We start from the raw sequence: 24,836 nt of genomic DNA, 5'->3' as shown, positions 1-24,836 counted from the left end.
TAGGAGTGGCACTGCAGTGTCACGCAGGATGTCCCTTCCAAAAAACCCTCCCCAATCAGCACATGATGCAAAGAAAAAGAAAAGAAAAAAGAGGTGCAAGATGGAATTGTCCTTGGGCCCTCCCACCCACCCTTATGTTGTATAAACAAAACAGGACATGCACACTTTAACCAACCCATCATTTCAGTGACAGGGTCTGCCACACGACTGTGACTGATATGACGGGTTGGTTTGGACCCCCCCCAAAAAAGAAGCAATTAATCTCTCCTTGCACAAACTGGCTCTACAGAGGCAAGATGTCCACCTCATCTTCACCCTCCGATATATCACCGTGTACATCCCCCTCCTCACAGATTATCAATTCGTCCCCACTGGAATCCACCATCTCAGCTCCCTGTGTACTTTGTGGAGGCAATTGCTGCTGGTCAATGTCTCCGCGGAGGAATTGATTATAATTCATTTTAATGAACATCATCTTCTCCACATTTTCTGGATGTAACCTCGTACGCCGATTGCTGACAAGGTGAGCGGCGGCACTAAACACTCTTTCGGAGTACACACTTGTGGGAGGGCAACTTAGGTAGAATAAAGCCAGTTTGTGCAAGGGCCTCCAAATTGCCTCTTTTTCCTGCCAGTATAAGTACGGACTGTGTGACGTGCCTACTTGGATGCGGTCACTCATATAATCCTCCACCATTCTATCAATGTTGAGAGAATCATATGCAGTGACAGTAGACGACATGTCCGTAATCGTTGTCAGGTCCTTCAGTCCGGACCAGATGTCAGCATCAGCAGTCGCTCCAGACTGCCCTGCATCACCGCCAGCGGGTGGGCTCGGAATTATGAGCCTTTTCCTCGCACCCCCAGTTGCGGGAGAATGTGAAGGAGGAGATGTTGACAGGTCGCGTTCCGCTTGACTTGACAATTTTGTCACCAGCAGGTCTTTCAACCCCAGCAGACTTGTGTCTGCCGGAAAGAGAGATCCAAGGTAGGCTTTAAATCTAGGATCGAGCACGGTGGCCAAAATGTAGTGCTCTGATTTCAACAGATTGACCACCCGTGAATCCTTGTTAAGCGAATTAAGGGCTGCATCCACAAGTCCCACATGCCTAGCGGAATCGCTCCCTTTTAGCTCCTTCTTCAATGCCTCCAGCTTCTTCTGCAAAAGCCTGATGAGGGGAATGACCTGACTCAGGCTGGCAGTGTCTGAACTGACTTCACGTGTGGCAAGTTCAAAGGGCATCAGAACCTTGCACAACGTTGAAATCATTCTCCACTGCACTTGAGACAGGTGCATTCCACCTCCTATATCGTGCTCAATTGTATAGGCTTGAATGGCCTTTTGCTGCTCCTCCAACCTCTGAAGCATATAGAGGGTTGAATTCCACCTCGTTACCACTTCTTGCTTCAGATGATGGCAGGGCAGGTTCAGTAGTTTTTGGTGGTGCTCCAGTCTTCTGTACGTGGTGCCTGTACGCCGAAAGTGTCCCGCAATTCTTCTGGCCACCGACAGCATCTCTTGCACGCCCCTGTCGTTTTTTAAAAAATTCTGCACCACCAAATTCAAGGTATGTGCAAAACATGGGACGTGCTGGAATTTGCCCATATTTAATGCACACACAATATTGCTGGCGTTGTCCGATGCCACAAATCCACAGGAGAGTCCAATTGGGGTAAGCCATTCCGCGATGATCTTCCTCAGTTGCCGTAAGAGGTTTTCAGCTGTGTGCGTATTCTGGAAAGCGGTGATACAAAGCGTAGCCTGCCTAGGAAAGAGTTGGCGTTTGCGAGATGCTGCTACTGGTGCCGCCGCTGCTGTTCTTGCGGCGGGAGTCCATACATCTACCCAGTGGGCTGTCACAGTCATATAGTCCTGACCCTGCCCTGCTCCACTTGTCCACATGTCCGTGGTTAAGTGGACATTGGGTACAACTGCATTTTTTAGGACACTGGTGAGTCTTTTTCTGACGTCCATGTACATTCTCGGTATCGCCTGCCTAGAGAAGTGGAACCTAGATGGTATTTGGTAACGGGGGCACACTGCCTCAATAAATTGTCTAGTTCCCTGTGAACTAACGGCGGATACCGGACGCACGTCTAACACCAACATAGTTGTCAAGGCCTCAGTTATCCGCTTTGCAGTAGGATGACTGCTGTGATATTTCATCTTCCTCGCAAAGGACTGTTGAACAGTCAATTGCTTACTGGAAGTAGTACAAGTGGGCTTACGACTTCCCCTCTGGGATGACCATCGACTCCCAGCGGCAACAACAGCAGCGCCAGCAGCAGTAGGCGTTACACGCAAGGATGCATCGGAGGAATCCCAGGCAGGAGAGGACTCGTCAGAATTGCCAGTGACATGGCCTGCAGGACTATTGGCATTCCTGGGGAAGGAGGAAATTGACACTGAGGGAGTTGGTGGGGTGGTTTGCGTGAGCTTGGTTACAAGAGGAAGGGATTTACTGGTCAGTGGACTGCTTCCGCTGTCACCCAAAGTTTTTGAACTTGTCACTGACTTATTATGAATGCGCTGCAGGTGACGTATAAGGGAGGATGTTCCGAGGTGGTTAACGTCCTTACCCCTACTTATTACAGCTTGACAAAGGGAACACACGGCTTGACACCTGTTGTCCGCATTTCTGGTGAAATACCTCCACACCGAAGAGCTGATTTTTTTGGTATTTTCACCTGGCATGTCAACGGCCATATTCCTCCCACGGACAACAGGTGTCTCCCCGGGTGCCTGACTTAAACAAACCACCTCACCATCAGAATCCTCCTGGTCAATTTCCTCCCCAGCGCCAGCAACACCCATATCCTCCTCATCCTGGTGTACTTCAACACTGACATCTTCAATCTGACTATCAGGAACTGGACTGCGGGTGCTCCTTCCAGCACTTGCAGGGGGCGTGCAAATGGTGGAAGGCGCATGCTCTTCACGTCCAGTGTTGGGAAGGTCAGGCATCGCAACCGACACAATTGGACTCTCCTTGTGGATTTGGGATTTCGAAGAATGCACAGTTCTTTGCTGTGCTGCTTTTGCCAGCTTGAGTCTTTTCATTTTTCTAGCGAGAGGCTGAGTGCTTCCATCCTCATGTGAAGCTGAACCACTAGCCATGAACATAGGCCAGGGCCTCAGCCGTTCCTTGCCACTCCGTGTGGTAAATGGCATATTGGCAAGTTTACGCTTCTCCTCCGACAATTTTATTTTAGGTTTTGGAGTCCTTTTTTTTCTGATATTTGGTGTTTTGGATTTGACATGCTCTGTACTATGACATTGGGCATCGGCCTTGGCAGATGACGTTGCTGGCATTTCATCGTCTCGGCCATGACTAGTGGCAGCAGCTACAGCACGAGGTGGAAGTGGATCTTGATCTTTCCCTAATTTTGGAACCTCAACATTTTTGTTCTCCATATTTTAATAGGCACAACTAAAAGGCACCTCAGGTAAACAATGGAGATGGATACTAGTATACAATTATGGACTGCCTGCCGACTGCAGACACAGAGGTAGCCACAGCCGTGAACTACCGTACTGTACTGTGTCTGCAGCTAATATAGACTGGTTGATAAAGAGAAGATGTCTATGTAACTATGTATGTATAAAGAAGAATGAAAAAAATCCACGGTTAGGTGGTATTACAATTATGGACGGACTGCCTGCCGAGTGCAGAGACACAGAGGTAGCCACAGCCGTGAACTACCGTACTGTGTCTGCTGCGACTGGATGATAAATGATATAAAAAATATATATATATCACTACTGCAGCCGGACAGGTATATATTATATATTATATAATGACGGACCTGCTGGACACTGTCTGTCAGCAGAATGAGTTTTATTTTTATAGAATAAAAAAAAACACAAGTGAAGTCACACGACGAGTGTTTAACTTTTTCAGGCAATCACAATATAAGTATACTACTAACTATACTGGTGGTCAGTGTGGTCAGGTCACTGGTCAGTCACACTGGCAGTGGCACTCCTGCAGCAAAAGTGTGCACTGTTTAATTTTAATATAATATGTACTCCTGGCTCCTGCTATAACCTATAACTGGCACTGCAGTAGTGCTCCCCAGTCTCCCCCACAATTATAAGCTGTGTGAGCTGAGCAGTCAGACAGATATATAATATATATAGATGATGCAGCACACTGGCCTGAGCCTGAGCAGTGCACACAGATATGGTATGTGACTGACTGAGTCACTGTGTGTATCGCTTTTTTCAGGCAGAGAACGGATATATTAAATAAACTGCACTGTGTGTCTGGTGGTCACTCACTATATAATATATTATGTACTCCTGGCTCCTGCTATAACCTATAACTGGCACTGCAGTAGTGCTCCCCAGTCTCCCCCACAATTATAAGCTGTGTGAGCTGAGCAGTCAGACAGATATATAATATATATAGATGATGCAGCACACTGGCCTGAGCCTGAGCAGTGCACACAGATATGGTATGTGACTGACTGAGTCACTGTGTGTATCGCTTTTTTCAGGCAGAGAACGGATATATTAAATAAACTGCACTGTGTGTCTGGTGGTCACTCACTATATAATATATTATGTACTCCTGGCTCCTGCTATAACCTATAACTGGCACTGCAGTAGTGCTCCCCAGTCTCCCCCACAATTATAAGCTGTGTGAGCTGAGCAGTCAGACAGATATATATAATATTATATATAGATAATAGATGATGCAGCACACTGGCCTGAGCCTGAGCAGTGCACACAGATATGGTATGTGACTGACTGAGTCACTGTGTGTATCGCTTTTTTCAGGCAGAGAACGGATATATTAAATAAACTGCACTGTGTGTCTGGTGGTCACTCACTATATAATATATTATGTACTCCTGGCTCCTGCTATAACCTATAACTGGCACTGCAGTAGTGCTCCCCAGTCTCCCCCACAATTATAAGCTGTGTGAGCTGAGCAGTCAGACAGATATATATAATATTATATATAGATAATAGATGATGCAGCACACTGGCCTGAGCCTGAGCAGTGCACACAGATATGGTATGTGACTGAGTCACTGTGTGCTGTGTATCGCTTTTTTCAGGCAGAGAACGGATTATAAAGTAAACTGCACTGTCCTCACTAGTAAACTCTCTCCACTCAGTCTCTACACTTCTACAGTAACAGTACTCCTCCTAGTCAGCTCCAGTAAATCTCTCTCAGTCTCTTATAATCTAAATGGAGAGGACGCCAGCCACGTCCTCTCCCTATCAATCTCAATGCACGTGTGAAAATGGCGGCGACGCGCGGCTCCTTATATAGAATCCGAGTCTCGCGATAGAATCCGAGCCTCGCGAGAATCCGACAGCGTCATGATGACGTTCGGGCGCGCTCGGGTTAACCGAGCAAGGCGGGAAGATCCGAGTCGCTCGGACCCGTGAAAAAAAACATGAAGTTCTGGCGGGTTCGGATTCAGAGAAACCGAACCCGCTCATCTCTAATGATTTGGCCACCAAACCATTGAGTGGGGGGGCGCAGTGGCAGCATGACGTCACACACAACCGCTGCGACCCTCACAGTAACAAATAGCTCCCTGCCAGTGCGCAGGAGCTGCGCTGGTAAGGAGATACTCCTAAAGTACATAAAAGCGCTTTTGTACTTGTGCGGGGGGGTTGGTCCTGACATGGGGGCAGACGAGCCCTGTGCTGGGCGTCCCCCTTTATGTCAGTGTGACTGATCGTAGATGTGCTAAATTTAGCATATCTACGTTCAGGTCTGAATTAGGCCCTTAGTTCATTGCACTGTTCTTCATGTATTCATAGGCTTTCATTTTGAAGGGTGGGAAGTTTGATCTACAACTTGATGGAGAGTAAAGTAAACATAGCCAATATTTTGTACAATAGCTTTAACAATATTGCTGATCTCTTTACATTTCTAATTTGAATTTCTATGCCAAAGGAGTAGATTTATCATGCTTTAGAAGGGCTATTCAAATATTTATAACACGTGATGTAACATCAAGTGAGGAATGAAATTCTTAGTAGGTTTTGTCATTTTTCAGAATCGTACTTTATGGCTTTTGAACAGACTAAACTGTGTAAAGTTCGCTTATATACAGATTTGAGAAATTGCTTCAAATGGTTTTAAACTGTCATTTAAATGTAGGACTTGTTTATAGAAGCCATGATATTTAATTTGAAATTTAAACACTTTATTTTGCATTTTAAATTATTTTTTTTAACCTTTTTTTTTTTTTGCAGAATTTGTATTCTTATTCAAAATATTTTGTGCCTAAAATGAAAATGCACTGTGGTCAAATCTATTATATGTCACAAAGTAATCCTTAAAAACAGCAAAATGAATAAAACTAAAAAAGGTTCAAATAAGTAATATGTTGTCAAATTAAGATCTACTTTTTTGGCTTTTCCCTGCAGTCACAAAAGACATGCAATTACAGCATTTAGCTTTCTTTGAATACAATGCATTATGGCCCTCATTCCGAGTTGATCGCTCGGTATTTTTCATCGCATCGCAGTGAAATTCCGCTTAGTACGCATGCGCAATATTCGCACTGCGACTGCGCCAAGTAATTTTACAATGGAGATAGTATTTTTACTCACTGCTTTTTCATCGCTCCGGCGATCGTAATGTGATTGACAGGAAATGGGTGTTACTGGGCGGAAACAGGCCGTTTTATGGGCGTGCGGGAAAAAACGCTACCGTTTCCGGAAAAAACGCAGGAGTGGCCGGGGAAACGTGGGAGTGTCTGGGCGAATGCTGGGTGTGTTTGTGACGTCAAAACAGGAACGACAAGCACTGAACTGATCGCACAGGCAGAGTAAGTCTGAAGCTACTCTGAAACTGCTAAGTAGTTAGTAATCGCAATATTGCGAATACATCGGTCGCAATTTTAAGAAGCTAAGATTCACTCCCAGTAGGCGGCGGCTTAGCGTGTGTAACTCTGCTAAAATCGCCTTGCGAGCGATCAACTCGGAATGAGGGCCAATGTACCACATTCTTATCTTATCACAATAGGAAGATTGCTACCAAATTAGAATAATTTTATAACATTTCAATTTTCACTATTTTTTTTATAAACATGATCTTAATGGTTTTAAGTTAGACCTACTACTGTATAGGTTTATTTTATATTATTTTAATGTAACAGTTTAGATGTCTGCCCACATTACTTTTGTTTCAATCATTTTTAGTTGGACATTTTAGTTTCTGCTTTAACTGTTGAATGATCATGAAACTTTTTCAACTACACATTCTATTGTACAAATGGCACACACACTTGTTGACAAAATGTTAGCGCTGGCTACATTAGTCTTGTTAATGCTGGGCATATGCAATAAAAATTCTGTCAGATTTTAGCATGTTCGTCAGACCAGTAATTAGTGGTCAGTTGTGGCAATATACTGTACAATTATTTGGGCAATCAGCAAATAGGCAGCAGATTGGCTAGATACTGTAATTGTTTAGTGTATGAATAACATAACTCATAGAAAATTAACATTTCACACCTACTTTTGTAGAGGTTAAGTATTAGGGTCTTTATTAACGTATTTATTGCCAGTTATTTATATAGCACACACATATTCTACAGCACTTTACAGAGAGAATATTTGGCCATTCAAATCAGTCCCTGCTTCAGTGGAGCTTACAATCTATGTTCCCTACCACATGTACGCACACACACACACACACACACACACACACACACACACACACACACACACACACTTACACTAGGGTTAAGTTTGTTGTGGCCAATTAACCTACCAGTAAGTATTTGGATTGTGGGAGGAAATTGGAGTACCCAGAGGAAACCCACACAAGTTCGGGGAGAATATACAAACTTCACACAGTTAGGTCCAGGGAGGGAATTGATCCCATGACCTCAGTGCTGTGAGGCAGTAATGCTACCATACATCATCTGTGCTGCCCCTTTTAATATAAAGGTGTGCAGATAATATCAAGAATATCTCCTACTTAATTTTCAGTCCCAATCTGTCCCACTATACCCACAGTGGCAGCTTTAGAGGTAGGGCTGCAGGACAGCCCAAACTTCAAATAGGGAAGCAACACCGGCTACCGCCCCAAACACTGCCAAACATCACTTACTGGGACTCACTGGCATTTGATGTGGCTCCTCTATTTGAATTGCAGACCCACCTCTAGAGCCACCACTGGTATGCATACTATTGTATGGGGGACCAATATGCATCAATTTCCAAAAATACTAAATATTCAAAGCTTGACAGCTGTAGCCTTTGTCATTTTCAGATGGCATTTGTTCCCAGACCCACGCTCTTCCTTATGGAAAGGCCCCGGGTTGCGAAGAGGGATCTGATTGGATACCTCCACAACAAATTTCTCGGAATTTGGAAATTAGGCACCTGACAGTGTTACGTGACACTGGAGGTCTTTCTGCATGCCTTTTGTTAAAATCTGCAGCTATGACACGGAAAATTCATCAAAATGACCTCAATGCTCTCCTGTTATGTCAAAGCCATCTTCAGTTACCTGCAACAAAAAAGTTTTGTAACTTTTGAACCATAACTGCTATTTTAAATATGCCTGCAGCAATAAACTTTTCAGCAAATTCTGATGTTGCTTGACATGTTATACAACCCCCTTTCTATTTGAAAAAACTGACTTAGATTCAAGATGGCTGATTTCAAGACATCGCCCATGTTCGGTACATACCCTAAAAGATAGCCCACCTCACCCATACCTTACTGGAGTATTCAATTTTCCCATTTCCTGCATAGTTTTTGAAACAAAAGGGTGTACTGGGACTTTAGAATCACCCTGTATATTTGTATATATCGACACTACATATGTTGGAGCCCCATTGCCAGCACCAGTATGCCAACAATGTTACAATGTTTACAGTATTTTAATGGTGTCACTAGTATAATGTTAATCATACTGCTTTTATATCATGTGTAAAGTTATGTTAGCAACACTGTTAAAGTGCTTTAATTAACGTTTTCACTTTGTCTGCATACTAATGTTGGTAATGAGTACTCTGATATAGGCAGCATCAACATAATGATTATCTAACTGGCATATGTATTCTGATTGAATTGTAATAAACCATTGCATGATACTATTTCTGTTTTACTGTAATAATTGCTAGAGTTCAAGTTCACTTAGAATTAGTGTCGGACTTTGGCATGAAGGACCTACCGGGGATTGCAGTGGTAAGAGCCCATGTTTAGGGATGTTGCCCCAGTCTCTAGATGGGGTGTGGCCAGCCACCACATTAGTTTGCCTAACCAGTGCATGTGCTGAGCCTCTTCATAAATATATGTATTAACTACTGATAGTGCACGCATGATAATGTACCAGCGTAATACCAGAAATGCACTGTTCAAAATAAATCATAGTCCTGTGCAGTATAAGGTAACACATGTATAATGTATAATTAATGTGCACAGTCTGGAACCTGAACCCTAGAGGAGGGGGTGGACCCCAGGCAGTGGAGCCCACCGGGGGTTTCCCCGTGGGTCAGTCCAACCCTAGTTAGAAAAAATTTAGTTTTTGGGGTGAACATAAATGACAGCTGGTCTGTTATAAAGGGAAGGCCTGCTTTAAATACTGTAGGTGAGCATCATACAACAGAGTGTGTGTGTGTGTGTGTGTGTGTGTGTGTGTGTGTGTGTGTGTGTGTGTGTGTTTATACTTAAAATGTCATGCATTTTGGGTAAAATAAATTATAATAATTTTGTATTTACCAAGTGTCTCTTGGCAGGATGAAGAGTTAGACGCTTAGTGATAGCTTATGCTATCATTTTACTTCCGGGTGAGGCTAATGCGGATGATCATCTCACCGACAAAAGAAGAGAGATCTGATGGATTTCTCTTTAAAAAAATGCAAAACAGTAGCCCATGGCATTAGCTATTTGGGCCAAGATAGTAAAAATGCCTTTGGAGCAGACTCCATACACAGCTTTTGTGAATGACAGGGAGGGAGCACAGTAGATATCACTGATATCAGTAATTGTGTACTGTACCTTCATAATAGATGTCTACATTACATGAAAAATGTTGCATGCCTCTGAAACTGTCCATTTTGGTGGTTTGGTCGCAAATTTATTTTAAAAGATTTGCCTCTTGCAGTTTAAAGCGTTCTTGCAAAATATTATGAATGTTCCCTCATATTATAGGCATGACCAAATTGTTTGTAGGTGATGACTGGGTCATAGGAGTAAATGTAAATGTAATAGGGTGTGAGAAGCCAGAGGTGCAGGAGTTTGTGTAGAATGCCCTATGTTTAAAGTGGCAAATATTTACAAGGGAAAACAAGGATTATTACTGATTTAAAAATATGGACATTCTCGCACACACTCCTACACCCCTGTATACTTGCACCCTATTACATTTACCCCATAGTGTATGTAGATGGAGAAAAGTCATAGATGAACTACTGTTCCACCACTGTAAGAGCTGCTGCACTGCTGGAGTGGGCATGCAAGATGCTTTACAAAATGGATTAAAATTATATCTTCTCAATATTCCAAGGAGATGGAACTCCATCACCTGAGGCAAGATGTGCTGAACAGAACCAGAAAAATAGAGCCAGACCTTATAATATATGCATTAGCAGTATACCTGAAGAGATGAGCTTCCCTCGCTGGATAATAAACTAAAGAAGCTCTTCTCCTGTCTGTGTCCTACAACCCATGAAATCTACCCCCCGGTTGGATAGAGTGCACAGAGCCCTCTGGCCTTGATCTCGGGGATTCATCTTAACCTACCGGTAAGTATGTTATTCTACGGTATCATTATTACACTGCTAAAGAATCTAGTAAATATGCCTCAATGCAATTTAAAGGACAATTGCACTATTTACACTTCTCTAGAGAAAGACCTTCAAATATATTATGTCCATATTCAGAGATGATAACATCCAATATAGATGGAGATTTCCTTTTTGCATTTTTATTTGGCACCAGAATACTGTAGATTCCACTCAGCCAAGACCCTAGAAGAGGCTCATTATTTACTTGGGACTTTTAGATTGCCCACTTCGGCTCCCTTGCCAGACACTTTGGCCTTGAGCTATGATCCTTACCCCTCAGAAGTCACCCCAACTCCTCAGCAACCTCTGGTGCAGGAATGGGCAACTGTGATGAAAGCGACAAAGTCTGCTGCTCAAGAACCCATAACGTGACTTTACTCCTGGAATTCTTCCTTATAAGCTGATATCTGCTCATGTGTCTTCCTGATGCTGCATGGTGACTGCATGTTCACTGTTTCACCATGCTGTCTGACAATAATGTCACATATGGGACCAAATGTAATAGAGTGAGCGTTTCAGAAAGTGAGAGATTTGGTAAGGTTTTCAGTTTTTTTAAAAGTGGCAATCATTTACACTGCAAAACCAGGTTGATCTTGCTGTGTAAATGATTGCCACTTTAAAAAAACTGCAAAATCTTACCAAATCTCTCACTTTTTGAAACTCTTACTCTATTACATTTGGCCCATGATGTAGTACTGTCTCTTTTCTTTTGAATGTTCATAGTGGTTAGACTCTTATGACCTAGTGTATTTGGCTCTCTATTAAATATTGCCATTGCTTATTACTCTGTTGTGCATTAAATGTGTGAATGTTTTTGTTCTGTTTTATTGATTATTGTATTTTATATATCTGCCAACTCACAGTTTCAACCATATTTCAGCATTAGTAGGAGGTTCATGCCTTTTACTGGCGTCCCTTCTGTATTATTTTTTCTCCCTAGCTATGTTGGTGGGGGAAGCTTCTCTTCTTCTGTGACATTGTCCATGTTTCTAAGGCTTATAGCCCACAACCCCTTATTGTGTGTTACACCCTTCCTGGCCCTTGCATGCTAGTGGCATTCATTCCCTCCCTTTCCCTAGGATGGTACCACAGACTAGACCTTGTTCTCTGTTCTGGTCTTTACCCCTACCTAACGCCCCTTCTCCTGTCTTTTTTCTACCTCATGTACTCTAAATCATTCTGGGCCCAAACTGTATCAGTGATTCTGTTTGTTGATTTTTTTGTCCCTCTCTAGCATCAGCAACCCTCATCAGAGTACCCAAGGGTGTTCTTTTAGACCTTCCCCATTGTTCTTAGGATCTGCTTGCAGAATGTCAAAGGTTGGAATAGGCCACAAAATCACACCAAAGTTTTTCTTACACTTAACATGGTGATATAGTATATAGTCTTCCTCCAGAAACTCATTTTATTCCATGCCTTTAATATTGGGGCATGTCCATCAAATTTGGAGAAGTGTATCCCTATGGCCACAGTTTCACCAACAACTTGGAATGGAAGTAGGGAACAGCATATAATACCACTGATCAAAAAGTATATATGCAGTTTCCTTAATTTGATTGAAGATTGAGTTCATGGCAATCCCCCCTCTCCTCCTCCCAACGGGAGACATCTGGAGGTGAACCCAAATCCATCCCCCAGTAACAAAGGCTTCATCAATTAACACTTTGTAGACAGACAATATCATGCGCCTGTGGAGTTCTGAAATGAGGCATAGCCTTTTAAAAAGGGATCGAGGTTCCCAAGACTTCAGCTTGATGAAGGAACATGAGAAAATAGTGGACCTGAAAGAATTTTAGTCATGGAGGCTGAGTTATTATAGACTTTAAAGTTGTTAGCCAATATAATCTCTGCATGTATCCAGATCTTACATTGGAGAGTGGTAACCCCAGATGGGAAGTTTGGGTTGTTCCAAAGCAGGACAGGGAAGGAAATGGAGGAGGTCAACTTATATTAGGTACGGAAGGGTACATGGGTATGTAGAACTTAAAGGAGGGAAAAGAAATTAGGGAAGCAGGCCTATTGCCGCTAGTCATACCCCAAATGACTTAACATGTTTAAGCCTGAACTGATCATCTTCCCACCCACCCACACAATCTCACCTCCCACAGTTTCATTATCTATTGATGGCACTAATATCTCCCCTAGCCCACAAGTGTGCTGTCTTGGAATAATCCTTGACTCCCCCCTCTCCTTCAAACCACACTTTCAGTACCTCTCACAAACCTGCCATTTTCATATAAAAATATTTCCAGGATCAGATTCTTTCTCACCCAGGATGCCACTAAGACCTTTATCCATTCACTAGTTATCTCCAGGCTGGACTACTGTCCCTGACAAATGCCACTCTCCAGTCCAATCTATCCTCAATGTTGCTGCCCGTCTTATCTTCCTTACCAAACTTACAGTACTACAGAATGTCCACATCCCCTCTCTTACAACCGTTCATTGGCAACCCTACCCCTTCAAAATCCAAATCTAGCTACTCAGACCAACTTACAAAGCCCTCACCCACTACTCTCCCAGTTATATTTCTAACCTTATCTCCCTTCACACTCTGCCTGTCCTCTGCACTCCGCTAATGCACACTGCCTCTCCTGCCTACTGATTACCTCCTCCCACACTTAACTCCAAGATTTTGCACGTCTGCTCCCGTTCTCTGGAATTCTCTACCTCTCCCCCTCAGACTCCACACCTTTCTACAAAACTTCAAAGGGGATCTAAGGACTCACTTCTTCACCAAACCCAACAATCTCTCATTCTAAGTCCTCTGTCCCATGCTCACTGTCTACCCCTTTTATGTCTCCCATGTCTGTCTGTCCCTCCCCTTTGGAATGTGTGCACTCTCCAGCAGGGTCCTCTTCCTTCATGTGATTTTTCTTCTTTCACTTTATACTCCATACTCCCTTCGATTACACCAAATTCCATGGTTTTCTGCCACCCTGATACTTATTGAAATGTTGTCTGCTGATACTGCTATGTTAATATACACTGTACTTGTCCTAAATTGTCTCGAACTGCAAGTCATGTTTTCTTGTTTTGCTTATTTGCTCATGTACTTTGTAATCGGGCACTGTGGATCCCTTGTGGTGCCATATAAATAAAGACCCCATGTACTGGGCCTACAGATCCACCCAAGGTATGTTGTTGTGTAGGGTGAAAGTGGATTTTACTTGGCTAAAATGACCGGCCAATTAGTAGAATTTAACATCCTGGAAATCCTTGCCCCCCTCCTAGATCTAGGCTAAGGATATTCAGGGAAATCCTGGGAATCTTATCCTTCCAGATCAACCTCAGAATAGAGGATTCAAAGTCTTTTAACGGGAAGGGTTTGGAATAGATAGAGGAGCTTAGGGATCAGGTTCATCTGGGTAGAAGCTGGACAAAATTTGCTTGATATAGATGAACATGGAAAGTGATATACACCCCTAGATACTTTATTTTATGGTTTCGAAATTTAAAAATGTAAGTCGAGTGAAGGTGGGTCTTCAACGGGGAACATGTAACAGCATGGCCTCAGACTTGGAGGTCATTTTATAGCCCAGGAGCCTGCCAATTTAATTTATTAGCTGGTACAAGGATGGTAAAGAGGACTGAAAGTGGGGAAGGGACAGTAGAACATAATTTTCAAATAAGGAGACTTTCAATTCCAGGGTACCGACTACACTCCCCATGTAGAATCAAAGTGCCTGATAGAAGCAGCCAGAGTTCAATAACCAGGGCAAAAACCAGGGTCAATAGAGGGAACCCCTGTCTGGTTCCATTAAATAGTGAGATGGACTCAGAAGAGGGATCCATTCATGAAAACTGTAGCCATAAGGGAAGAATAACAAGCGTCAATACCCATGAGGAATTCCATTGTGATACCATAGACCTTAAGCTCTGCATGGACACCTGTCTTCTCCTGGTCTGGTCAGAGAGCTGCTGTCCCTCTTTTTAGCCTCTGTGGTGCTCTGACCAGACCAGGAGAAGACAGGTGTCCATGCGGAGCTGTTGTTTGCCAAGGACGTGAGAAACTTACAGTTTTCTATAGGCACCTTAAATTCCATAATCTGGTAGGAGGCCACCCTCATAAAATTCTGGATTGTTTACATTGTTTATATATTACATATGTGAAGTCCTTGCATGATTTGTGAATTTGTATTGTTTACCTTTTTTTAACGTGACCATATAAAAAATTATTCTTCTAATTAATTGATTCTAATGACAATTATTTCCTCAAATGGTTATGAAGTGTTAAATGCTGGTTACAAACCCACTGCACTAGATATTTTTTTACTCTTTATATCTTGCAAGTTTTACTGATTGAGAAAGGGGGAAGAAATAAATTCACCCTACATCACACACAATTGTGAGGAGGATACGTGATATACACCGTGTTCAAAAGCATTGAGATAAGTGCTTGTACTGTTTTTTTATAAATTTCAGTGTCGATGCGTGGAAGTGAGAGATACCCCTTATTAAAACTTTGTTTAGTTTGCTTGGGTGAGGGTGACACCCTTGGGGTATTTCCCCCCATGCAGCCCCTGCGCGCAACAAGGTTGGTTCTCTAACTAACTGCCTAGTAGCTGTGCCATAAGATCATGGAAAAGATGTCAGGTAAGTCATTAAGGAGGAAGTACTCATTCAAGAATGCTCATATCTGTTGAAGATAAACTGGGCCATGGAGGAAAGATTCAGTAATTCTCCAAGGTGAGGAATGGGGCAAGAAGCAAGATCTAAAATAGCCACAGTAATCAGACAGTGGTCTTACAAGACCATCGCATGAATTCAGGGATCAGTAATCTATCAGGGGGGTGGTGTTTAAAGAGGGTCAATAAAGCAGTGGATTTAAGGAGCTCAGATCAACTAGCAGAGGGGCTCATAGGGGAAGACCTATCCTAAGCACTGTCAATTACTACATCAAAGTCACCCACCATAAGCACCTCCGCTCTATGAACCTGGGAAAGGTAAGATTCAAACAGAATAATTAACAACCAGCGCTGGCTGTATACATTTGAAAAATTATATTTATAAATGGCTTGTTATAATAAACACATTTATTAAAAGAATTAAAAATATACAGGATATATATCACATACCGGTAGTGTTAATAAATGAATTAAAAGAATATATACCACTCAGGAATCCCCTAGATATTGACTGGCTGAGATTTTGTATATTTTGGGACACTGTACTCAGTAGGAATAATGATGACCAATTGATGGTACGTTCTGTATAAGTCCCATAAGTGGAAGTCTGTTAATTAAAGATGAAAGTTCCCCGTAAAAGGTAATTTAGCTGTGAGTCCTTTAAATGCAAAAAAAGGGGTAATTCAATTGCAGGTTGGTAGCTGGTCTTTCATATTACAGTCCTCTTCCACAGAGTAATTATGGCCCTTGTAACCTATATAATAGGAAACAAGCTGGATGGTAATGTCCAAAGAAGATTTTTCCCAAGTATTGCCAGAAATAATTACCAGGGTCCTGGTGGTGTGAAAAGAAGCTCAACGCGTTTTGCTGGTAGCACCCAGCTTCCTCAGGAGCATATGTGTGGTGTCCCAGGGGCTCTCCTTATATACCCCAGAGAATGATTGAATCAAGTGGCACCTGTTCACAATTATCTAACAAGCTGTTTTTTTATTTTAAATAAAACATATACATTATATACATACCTTTTTGGAGTCACATTAGGTCACACATGGATATTATAGAGCTAAAGTTTAAAAATGAGGGTCATATACCCCGATTTAATAATTAGATTCTCATTGTGTACATATACACTTCCGATCATGTGACTTATCTTAGGTCACATGATCATGAGTAGCCAATAGCAACTCTGGTTATCCTTGATACGATTGGTTGGGCCTGATCAGTTGAAGAATCGAACATATCAGAGGAGGGAGTGTAGTCACCTGATCGTGGCCAACAAGGAAGTCATGTACATCCATGGAGAAAGGTGCGGTCATGTGATCGCAGCCGGGACTGGCCATACACCTCACGTGACCCCACAGTCTCCACCTCTCATCCAGAGTTGTGGTTCGTGATTCCATGGTATGCACAGTTGCATTAGACGTCCAGTGGAGGCAATGCGTCACGGCGCACAATCACATCTGTGACGCACGTCACGTGTCCGGGATGCGTGTCATGTGTACCGCCCGCATCATGTCACTCGACCCGGTCACATGATCGTGCCGAGTGGAATGATGCGGACAGCTGAACCACCTGACTGGTGTATTTGTTGTTATGGTAACCCACAGTGTTCACTCATATAGAGTGAAGGAACAATGTAAATAAAGGGATATTGTTATTTTACAGATATATAATATATAATTAGAGAATCTACAGTATGAAGATTCATTCATAATATAAAGTATCACTATCCGTTTTTCTCCCTCAAAAATATGTACATATGTAATCATGTTCAAATTTTTATTCATATAAACAAAGTGTTTCCCATATATATACAAGAACCATTAGTCAAAAAAGAAGAGAATAAATATAAAATATATAATAAAACATGTATGTAAACAATAACATCTCCACACATCCACATATATACATGGATATACACATATACACATTTATATAAATACACATACATATATGTATACATATGGATGTACACATTTATATTAACACTCAATATGAAAACAGAAGGAATATAAAGGGAAGGAAACATGAAGTATGTGATTAAAATGACGGAATTCAGTTCTATAGTTTCATTAAGACCGTCGGGGTGTAAGGAATTACATTTAAGCAACATGTTGGTGTTGGTGCAACATGTTCTAGACAGATTATGGATAAATGTAGAGGATTGGAAGAATGTTTATCAAAGAAATGTCTGCTTACACTATGGGTTTGACAATTCTTGAATAATGTTGCGATGATGTTCCATAAAGTGTGTTCTCAATGGTCTGGTTGTATGGCTTACATACCGTAGTCCACAACTGCATTTCAAAAGATAAATGACATACTTAGTGTAACAGTTCATAAATGATTTGAGTGTGTATTTTTCATTTGATATAGGGAGTGTCACATTTGTAGTTTTATGTGCCATATGAGAACACATAGTGCATCTAGTTTTTCCACATTTGTGAAAACCTGGGGGTCTTGTGATTAGCCAATCATACCCTGTGGGCTTTTCAATTGTATTAATTGTATGTAAATGACTGGGCGCTACAATTGTTTTTAAAGACCTGTTTTTTTTCTGTAAATTATTTGTGGTTTATTAGGTAACAGCCGCCCTAATATATTATCCTGTTTCAGAATTCTATAATTTCGATGAATAATAGTCTTAATTTCTTGTGCACAATTTTTATATTTCTAAATAAATGCAATTTCTTTATCCTTCTCTTTATTGGTATTTCGTATTGGTTTCTTCTGTAAGAGACTATTCCTATCCATTTCATATACCTCAGAATAGGCATGTTTCAATAATGAATCAGTATAACCTCTTTGTTTAAGGGATTCCATCATATCACTCGCTTGCTCTGAGAAAGTATCAAGATTCAAACAATTGCGCCTTAGGTTTATAGTGTGCACTCCCAAAATGGAGATAGGAATGAGTACTGACAGGTTTGATAAAATTAGATATAACAATCTGATTATTAACTAACTCAAGGGTCACAACCAGAAAATCAACCCGACTCCTGTTGTAGGTAGAAGTGAAGGATAAATTATATAAATTGTGATTCAAACTAGTAACAAAGAAAGTGGCTGAATCTAAATCCCCATCCCAAATTATAAATAAATCATCAAGGTAATGGCCATAGAAGACCAGGGAAGCCCGCCAGTTGTCTCCCTACACATGGCTACCCTCAAGGTTTCCCATGTATAGGTTGGCATAACTGGGGGCGAACCTGGTCCCCATGGCCGTACCCATCACCTATAAATATAAAGTGTCCATAATATAAAATAATTATGAGACAGAATAAAGGAAATACATTGAAGAAGAAAGTCCTTATGTTCCACACTGAGATCACCATCCTCAGACAACTGTTTAGAAATGGTATCAAGACCAACTGAATGTGGAATATGGGTATACAAAGCATTTACATCCAAGGTGAGAAATGCAAATTGATTGAATTTTATTTAAAAAATCAATTGTATCTCGAAGTTGTGATCTCAGTGTGGATACTCGTGGTTGAAGAAAAGTGTCAATATACTGTAATATGAAAGATTTGAGGTGAGAGAATTGATACCAGAAATTACAGGGTGACCTGGGGGTGAGGTGAGGGATTTGTGAATTTTGGGAAGATAGTCAAATGTAGGTGTGGTGGGAAATTGTGGTAACAGGAATCAGTGGTCTTCTCTGGATATGACCACTGATATAAGTGCTGAATATAAAAGATCTCTCAGCTCTTTCAAAAACAAGGCTGTGGGATCTTTTTCAAGAATTGAGTAGAATATTTTATCTCCCAATTGTCTTAGTGCTTCATTTATATAGTCTAACCTATTCATAATAACAAGGCCCCCCACCCTTATCTGCCTCTTTAATAAAAATAGTTGTATCCCGTGTGAGCATTTTCAAGGCTCTGCTTTCCTGTCTAGAAAGATTAGATGACACCATAGATCTCCCTTGATTATGTTCCACCAAATTCTAAAAATCCTCCAAGGTAGTTTTATAGAAGGATTCTATACAACTACTTTTAGCTGAAATAGGAAAAAATTTCAACTTACATTTGAAGCTATTATGTCCCCTATCTACATCATAAATTTTGTAAATTTTAAGAGGCAATTCATTTGTCGTATTACTCTTTCTCCACAATTCTTCTAATGTGGTAAGTAAAATGTCATCTGTACTGAATAGGAGTATCGGAACTGAGTCATCCTTTTGATTTTGTAACTGTTTATTTGCTAAATATCTCTTACAGCAAAGTTTGCGTATATATCTATTTAAATCGAAATACAGTTCGAATATATTAGGGTCACTGGTTGGAGAAAATTTAAGACCCTTCTCTAGAAGTGAAATTTCGGACTCTTAAAGAGTCTTATTAGATAAATTAAACACACTTTGTCTTTAAGTAGATTGTTTAATAGAGCTATTTAGAACTTTCTGGGATTTTTGTTTCCCTTGTCTCCCTCCTCGATTCCCTCTATGCTTGAATCTCTTCTCCTTTTTGGAGTCCCTGGAGTTTCTGGATAATTGTGCCAACGGACATGTGTTTTTGGACAAGCCCCTAAAAAATCACCCCTATGTTCACATTTTTCTTCTTGTCTTTCTGTAGGGTTAAATTTCTCCCTCCTGTCACACCACGTTTGATCCCGGTAGTGATGATCCTTTCTACTATTAGCAGCTGAATTGGTGTCATCGTCACAAGATCTAATGGCTTCATATCTATTTGTATGGGTGAAATCCCTCTGTGTTGGACTAAATGGTTCTCTTCTAGTTTATGTTGGTTCATATATTACCTTTTGTTCGGTTTATAGGTATCTCTTTCTTTCTTTGTGGGTACATTTGATTGTTTATCTTTCTGTCTGTATGTTCAAACTGTATTACTCTCATAATCCAATAAATCACGTCTGAATTTTCTCAATTTTATATCCATAAGATTCTGTTCATATTTCAACACCTTCTCATTAATCATTCTGTCTTTATTCTTAAAACCCTCCTCATCAACATATTTCTCCATTTGTTTCTTCAACTCATCGATCTATTTTTCTACAATAGTCACCCTGGTAGCTCTATACTTCACAACCAATTTCATCAATGAAAGAGAACATTCATCTAATAGATGATCCCATTCTTTCTGATATTCATCGCCCTCTTGGAATATAGAGGGTTTGAATTACCGGAGTCCTCTGGGTATCATTCTCTTATCAATATATTGTTGGAGATTTGTACTGTCCAACCAATGTCTCCATTCTGTTTTTAATATCAGGCTACACTCCCTCCTCTGATATGTTCGATTCTTCAGCTGATCAGGCCCAACCAATTGTATCAAGGATAACCAGAGTGGCTATTGGCTGCTCACGATCATGTGACCTAAGATAAGTCCCATGATCAGAAGTGTATATGTACACAATGAGAATCTAATTATTAAATCAGGGTATATAACCCTCGTTTTTAAACTGTATCTCTATAATATCCATGTGTGACCTAATGTGACTCCAAAAAGGTATGTATATATATATATATATATATATATATATATGTTTTATTTAAAATAAAAAATGGCTTGTTAGATAATTGTGAACAGGAACAACTTAATTCAATCATTCTCTGGGGTATATAAGGAAAGCCCCTGGGACACCACACATGTACTCCTGAGGAAGCTGTGTGCTACCAGCGAAACGCGTTGAGCTTCTTTTCACACCACCAGGACCCTGGTAATTATTTCTGGCAATACTTGGGAAAAATCTTCTTTGGACATTACCATCCAGCCTGTTTCCTATTATATAGGTTTCAAGGGCCATAATTACTCTGTGGAAGAGGACTGTAATATGAAAGACCAGCAACCAACCTGCAATTGAATTACCCCTTTTTTGCATTTAAAGGACTCACAGCTAAATTACCTTTTATGGGGAACTTTCATCTTTAATTAACAGACTTCCACTTATGGGACTTATACAGAATGTACCATCAATTTGTCATCATTATTCCTACTGAGTACAGTGTCCCAAAATTTACAAAACCTCAGCCAGTCAATATCCAGGGGATTCCTGAGTGGTATATATTCTTTTAATTCATTTATTAACACTACCGGTATGTGACATATATCCTGTATATTTTAAATTCTTTTAATAAATGTGTCAAGCCATTTATAAATATAATTTTTCAAATTTATACAGCCAGTGCTGGTTATTCATTATTCTGTTTGTCATTTATCTTGGGGTATAGACCATCCCCTTACCAGCTGCTGCTGACAGCGCACTTCTAAACTCTTTTTACTAAAGGTAAGATTAAAGTCTGGCAAACAAAAATAGTTGACTCATTGGGGACATAAATATTTACTGGGGTACATAGGGCCATATCCAATTGCGGTCGAATTTTTGAAAATGTCGAAAAACGGGACATTTTCGCCCAAAATTTTTTTCGACAACGCAATTCAGTACTTTTCGTCAAAAAAACGGACTTTCCAAATTCGACTTTTTGAAATTCGACATTTGTCAAATTCGACATTTCTGCAATGGTACAAATGCGGCATTTCAACAAAAGTATATTCAATTGAAGATTGTAAATTCGACAACAGTGCTTTTAGACAGTAAATTCGTCATTTTCAATCCGCCACACCTTGCTGGCGGAATCTAATAAAAAATTTGAAAAACATGTTTTTTTTGTGTTTTTTTTATTGGTAATAGCATATCTATTTATATTAGAAGGGATTAGGTACTTGGTTTGTCTATTTAGGAGGCACAAGTATTATTTATATATTTTTAAAAATATTTTTTTTTATGGAATGGGGTAAAATTCAGAAAAAAAAATGTGTGGGGTCCCCCCTCCTAAGCATAACCAGCCTCGGGCTCTTTGAGCCGGTCTTGGTTGCCAAAATACGGGAAAAAAATGACAGGTGATCCCCCATATTTTAACAACCAGCACCGGGCTCGGCGCCTGGTCCTGGGGCAAAAAAATACGGGGGACAAAAAGCGTAGGGGTCCCCCGTATTTTTTGTACCAGCACTGGGCTCCACTAGCTGGACAGATAATGCCACAGCCGGGGGTCACTTTTATACAGCGCCCTGCGGCCGTGGCATTAAAATATCCAACTAGTCACCCCTGGCCGGGGTACCCTGGAGGAGTGGGGGTCCCTTCAATCAAGGGGTCCCCCCCAGCCACCCAAGGGCCAGGGGTGAAGCCCGAGGCTGTCCCCCCCATCCAAGGGCTGCGGATGGGGTGCTGATAGCCTTGTGTAAAAATGAAAGAATATTGTTTTTTGCAGAAGAACTACAAGTCCCAGCAAGCCTCCCCTGCAAGCTGGTACTTGGAGAACCACAAGTACCAGCATGCGGGGGGGGGACCAGGCCCACTGGTACCTGTAGTTCTACTGCAAAAAAAAATACCCAAATAAAAACAGGACACACACACCTTGAAAGTTTAACTTTATTACATACATGCCGACACATACATACTTACCTATGTTGACACGCCGACTCTGGCCACATCTCCGTCTGTCGACGTCCATGGTACCTGAAAATAAAATTATATACTCACCTGATCCAGTGTCCGATTCTTTTATTGTAATCCACGTACTTGGCAAAACAAAAAAACGCATACCCGCTCCACACGGACTGAAAGGGGTCCCATGTTTACACATGGGACCCCTTTCCCCGAATGCTGAGACCCCCTGTGACTCCTGTCACAGAGAGTCCCTTCAGGTAATCAGGTAGCGCCACGTCCTGGCACTCTCCTGATTCCCTATGCGCGTCTGAGCTGTCAGACAGCGCATCGCACAGCACCTCCATTAGTTTCAATGGTGGGAACTTTGCGGTCAGCGGCGGGGTTACCCGCGGTCAGCCGCTGACCGCGGGTGACCTCACCGCTGACCGCAAAGTTCCCACCATTGAAGATAATGGAGGGGGCTGTGCGATGCGCTGTCTGACAGCTCAGATGCGCATACAGCCAATCAGGAGAGTGCCACGACGTGGCGCTCCCTGATTGGCTGAAGAGACCCTCTGTGACAGCAGTCACGGGGGTTCAAAGCATTCGGGGAAAGGGTCCCATGTGTAAACATGGGACCCCTTTCAGTTCGTTTGGATCGGGTATGCGTTGTTTTTTTTGCCAAGTACGTGGATTACAAATATCACAGGACACTGGATTTAGGTGAGTATAATTTTCTTTTCAGGTACCCCGGATTCGTCGACATTGGAGACGTGGCAGTCGGCGTGTCAACATAGGTAAGTATGTATGTGTCGGCATGTGTGAAATAAAATTGTATTTTCACGGTGTCTGTGTCCTGTTTTTATTTGGGTATTTTTTTTGCAGTAGAACTACAGGTACCAGCGGGCCCGTTTCCCCCCGCATGCTGGTACTTGTGGTTCTCCAAGTACCTGCTTGCGGGGGAGGCTTGCTGGGACTTGTAGTTCTTCTGCAAAAAAACAATATTCTTTCATTTTACTCAAGGCTGTCAGCCCCCCATCCACAGCCCTTGGATGGGGGGACAGCCTCGGGCTTCACCCCTGGCCCTTAGGTGGCTGGGGGGGACCCCTTGATTGTAGGGGTCCCCACTCCTCCAGGGTACACCGGCCAGCGGTGACTAGTTGGATATTTAATGCCACGGCCGCAGGGCGCGGTATAAAAGTGACCCCCGGCTGTGGCATTATCTGTCCAGCTAGTGGAGCCCGGTGCTGGTACAAAAAATACGGGGGACCCCTACTCTTTTTGTCCCCTGTATTTTTTGCACCAGGACAAGGCACAGAGCCCGGTGCTAGTTGTTAAAATATGGGGGAACCCCTATCATTTTTCCCCCCGTATTTTGGCAACTAGGACCGGCTCAAAGAGCCCGAGGCTGGTTATGCTTAGGAGGGGGGACCCCACGCAAATTTATTTTGGGTTTTTTACCTTTTTTTTAACATTTTTAAAAATCTAATCAAAATCCGTCAAATCGGCCGTTTTTCGACAGCGGGACTGTCGAATCCGTTTTTTATTGAATATGTTGAATTCCGGCACCCACCTGCCGGAATTCGATGGTCGAATTGTGTCGAATTAAAAAACGGGCGAAAAAGTGCCGCAATTCGCCCGGAATTGCATATACTCCATAGAGTGTTACTGACCAGAAACAGATACATGACTTCTTTTTTAGCATGAATGTTCAACAGCTGGAAGGTGAGATCTGCCACCTTTCTTTTTTTTGTTTGGAGTCATAAGCATGGAAAGTGAGGGGGTGTGATCAGGATTTTAAATCTGGGTAAAAAGACCTGTGGTCTTTCCTGCTTTCCAAGTTCTACTGTATGTATAGGCCCACCACTGAATACATTGTTTTCCCATTTCTCCCATGGAAGCTGCTGGCCTACTGAGAAAAATAGTGATAATGTCTACTGGCGATTCACCTCTGACTCCATGTAATGTATACTGTATAGCATCTCTATGATGCCATATGACTGTTCTAAGGAGGCGTATATGCAGCAGAGAGGCAGTTCCACAACA

The sequence above is a fragment of the Pseudophryne corroboree genome, chromosome 6, assembly GCF_028390025.1.
Source record: "Pseudophryne corroboree isolate aPseCor3 chromosome 6, aPseCor3.hap2, whole genome shotgun sequence".
In the NCBI taxonomy this organism is placed as follows: domain Eukaryota; kingdom Metazoa; phylum Chordata; class Amphibia; order Anura; family Myobatrachidae; genus Pseudophryne; species Pseudophryne corroboree.
Note: the sequence above shows the minus strand (reverse complement) of the source record.